Source organism: Sebastes fasciatus, chromosome 18 (genome assembly GCF_043250625.1).
Source record: "Sebastes fasciatus isolate fSebFas1 chromosome 18, fSebFas1.pri, whole genome shotgun sequence".
Taxonomy (NCBI): Eukaryota; Metazoa; Chordata; class Actinopteri; order Perciformes; family Sebastidae; genus Sebastes; species Sebastes fasciatus.
In genome coordinates this window covers 15,022,759-15,027,004 of record NC_133812.1, presented here as the reverse complement: position 1 = coordinate 15,027,004, position 4,246 = coordinate 15,022,759, and the positions used below count along the sequence as shown (strand labels likewise).

Here is a 4,246-nt window from a genome sequence, read left to right as displayed (position 1 = left end):
AAAAAAAAGAGATGATGAATAAGTTTAAGTAAACCAAGAAAATACATAAGGAACAAATTCATTCATTCAGTGACAGAGTTTAATATATACGATTAAGAACCTGTGCCAAGCTCATGGTCATTACGTGCCCAGACAGGCTTTACCTCTGTTTACACTTTAACCTTTACCTGTCACATGTGAGGTCACAGTTAGGATCACAAGGACGGAGTGTAAATATAACCATGAGAAGGAGCCTTGACCACACATTTAAACACCGAGCACATTTGTACAATCCTCCAGTAGCAGGCCCTGGCTCTGTTCAAATCCTATTATACTTACAGAAAACCTCTGGAGAAGGCTAATTTTAATGTCCTGTTATTTTTATCCATGCTGTTCTTATTTCTAAGCTGTACAGATCTGTAAGTTTGGGGTTTTGCCAAGCCGAGGTAACAGATTTGCATGTGTTTCACTATTTTGCTGTAATGAGGTTGATGCCATGCCATCAAAGGTTTAACACCACCACCACCACCATAAATTTAAATATAACTATGTGTTAATGCATGTGTGTGTGTGTGTGTGTGTGTGTGTGTGTGTGTGTGTGTGTGCAATAAATGTATGGCCATCACTATTTATATTTTCAGAACAAAAAGGTAGTATTTTTACAACCTGCTAACATAAAACATGTAGGTTGACAATCCTATTAGTGAGAAAGTACTCACACAGCTCTCTTCAAAACAGGCAGTGAAGAATATAGTAAATATCTATGCTTTTATGCATCTCTAATAAGAAGAAATTGTTACAAGATGAACATTTTTTTCACCATAACTACATCTACATATCTCCATGGCAGTAATATGTTGAAATTAATGATTTCAGACAGTGCCTCCGGCCACTAAAACTTTTACATTTATTATCTTTACTATTCAAATAATAGTCATCAACGTTAGCATAATGACAACATCCTCTTTTAACACCATCTTTTGTGAAATACTGAAGTAGAAGTGAAACTGTGCTTAAAAAACATGTACATAACTGAAACAGTTGCAATGGCTTGGCATTTGGAAATATAATGTGTTAACATTGTGTTCTCCTTGTCTCATATCCGCTGATCAGTCATTTAGTCTCGTCTGTGGTGAGCGTAAAGACTTGCATAACAAACAAAAAAAACTTGTCAGAAGGGGGATTCGAACCCCCGCCTCCAGAGGAGACTGCGACCTGAACGCAGCGCCTTAGACCGCTCGGCCATCCTGACTGTGCGCTACAGACCGCCATCTTGATATATAAAGGGTGATATGACTACTGTTAGATCAATTTATAAAACTAAATATAGAACCACCAAACATATGAATATACATGCAAAAACGGTATGCATGATACTTTAGCTTAACTGAGTTAGCAACACAGTACCCACCTCTTCCGTGGCTGTATGGGGATATGTCATGGTTAGAAGTGCTGCAGGCTGCAGCTTCTCTCATGGCCACTAGATGCTGACTCCTAGAAAACAATCAGTTCAATGGAAGAATTTATTCTGGAAATCTCAGGGTTTTTTTTCCTCAATGTGGCCCTAATACTCCGTAGTACATTTGCTCTTTGGCCCTCACTGCATTAGACTTATATACTATATACTTATACTATAAACTGTGTTACCTTCATCACAATGCTCAAATGTTTTGCGGCTCCAGACAGATTTTTTGTTTTTTTTTGCCTAAAATGGCTCTTTTAATAGTAAAGGTTGCTGACCCCTGGGTTAAGGTTAGGAAAGGTCATCGGGCAGCAAGTCTCGCTAGAGTTTTTGCAAGTTTTTGCAATTTGCGGGTTATCTTCTAGACAAGACATAACAAAAGTAATTGAGCCTTAAAAAAGTTGCTAGAAAAAATCTGAGCAGAGTTAGAGCAACATTGTTGGCCACATTCTGCAGAAAAACATGACAAATTGATCGAGTTTAATAAATTAAGACTTATATCAATTTATCTATCTTCATGTCACTCTACCTTTCAATTAAGACAATAATTGCATCAAAATAAGTTATGGTTCAAACATATTTTTCTCTTAAAATTGGCTCCACATGCCATTGATGGTGGTGATAGTGTAGCCCACATATCTTATGCAAATGTTTAATTTTTATGTCTGAGAGGCACTCTCGCCTGTAGAATTATTATCCCACTACTAAGCAGAAATTGGTCAGTTTATAGATGGCATAAGTTAGCCTATAAGGTCATGGGCTATTGTAATTAATGGGTTTTTATTAGGTCCAAACATCTTGGGAAAACTGCCCTGTGAAAGTGCAAACTGTGTAATATTTTGCAAAAGCACAATATACTTAGCTACAGGGTCAAGTCTTGCAGTTAGTATAGTCTGCTTAAAAGAGTGATTCTAGAAAATGTCTTGATATCAGTTTATTTACTGTTGGTTTTGGGGTGAAGAAACATTTGAGGTGTCCAGGGAGCCTAAATATGAAATGGCTGTAGCCCATATATTATATGTTTGAATGTTGCCTTGTGTAATATGGTAGCATCTGTGTTGGAAAATGAATACTGACACTGTAAGTTGAGACCAATGGTTAAGAAGTTCAGGCTTTGTGTCCACGTGTAGGTCAACGTGGATACGTGACTGTAGCTGTTTTACTTGCTTATCACTTCTCTTATGTATTCCGCCATCTGTAATAAACATAGACCGATCCAGCTCATATCCTGTTTTGAACCTGTCAACATGGTACTTCAGTTGAAGTGTCTGAACTCTGGGGACAGCTGTGTGAGTCATTTCCGTGTGTCTCATTTTTGATGTTGAGTCTTTAAGGAAACAGGGCTGTGCATCCAGCAGGAAGGGATTCCTCCGAGCTCAGACATCAACAACATCCCGAATATTACACCCATAACGTAAAGGTCGTAGGAATGGGAGTGAGCATGGAAATGATGCCAGAGTGACCCGTTGCCAAGGTCAGTCAGGAGCGTTCTTACCCAGAAATTCTGAGTATAAACAGTGCACATCAAGGCAGCGGAAATGCTGTGTGTCATGACTGACGTACTTTATCTCTGAATAAGCAGTTGTAATGGGGTTTGTTGTTCCTGTACGGAGGAACTTGCATCACTGATCAGTCATCTTACATGACTCTTACTTCAGGCCCCTGGGTGATGGAGACTTAAAATTAAATTCCAGAGATGTGGGCAAGATGTCTTTGTGCACTTGCTTTTTTTCTGATGAATACTAATAAATATGAATTAAGGGCAAACAATTATTTTAAGTATCGACTAACCTTATTATCTGGGTTAATCTAGAAAAATTTCCAGAAAAATTACAGAAAAATAAAATACAATTGTCAATCTCAATTTTACAGAGCCCAAGATGAAATTACAACAGTCTAACACCCAAAGATATTCAGTTTACAAAGCAGCATTTTTTCATATTTAAGAAGCTGGAATTAACAAATGTTTGGCATTTTTGTTAAAAAAAAAAATAACTTAAAGGAATAATCAATTATTAAAAGATATTTTAAAAGTTGTTTTTCTTGTTGTTGTTGTTCAGTTGTTGATTTTATGGTGATTCTCAACATATTCAAAATAGTAACCACTCAAACTGAAAGTAATACAAAGTACAAATGTACAGTAGGCCTACATGTTCTGAAACCAGATCCACATGAGTTCAACATCAAAACTTTTGAAATATGAAAGAAAGGGGTCCTGAAATCTTACAAATATGGCCACATTTTTTGATAACTTTACAAGTGTATGGTAGCGCATGTAATTAAAAGACTTTTTTCGACATACTATAGTATGACTTTTTTTAACATACTATAGTATGACTTTTTTTTTTACTTACTGTACTATGACTTTTTTCTAAATACTATACTGTGACTTTTTTTCCAACATACTATACTGACTTTTTTCGACATATGATTCAATGACTTTTTTTCGACATACTAATCTATGACTTTTTCGACACACTATACTTTGACTTTTTAGATATACTATACTTTGACTTTTTTTTGACATACTATACTATGACTTTTTATCACTCTTTTTTTGACATACTATACTATGACTTTTTATCGCTCTTTTTTTGACATTCTATACTAAGACTTTTTTTATCGACATACTATACTTTAACTATTTTTTCGACATATTTTTCTAGGACTTTTTTCACTCTTTTAGACATACAATACTAGGACTTTTTTCACTTTTTTTTCGACATACTATAACTTTTTTTTCGACATACTGTACCATGACTTTTTTTTACTCTTTTTTTTACTTATTTTCGAAATACTATACTT

At 35.5% G+C, this 4,246-nt stretch overlaps 1 non-coding gene across 1 annotated transcript; it reads right to left on the bottom strand.

Annotated features, from left to right (window-relative positions):
- Nucleotides 1–1,148: 1,148 nt before the first annotated feature.
- Nucleotides 1,149–1,231, bottom strand: trnal-cag (transfer RNA leucine (anticodon CAG)). The gene has a single exon. It is a non-coding gene; the product is annotated as a tRNA-Leu (tRNA).
- Between the last annotated feature and the right edge of the window lie 3,015 nt (nt 1,232–4,246).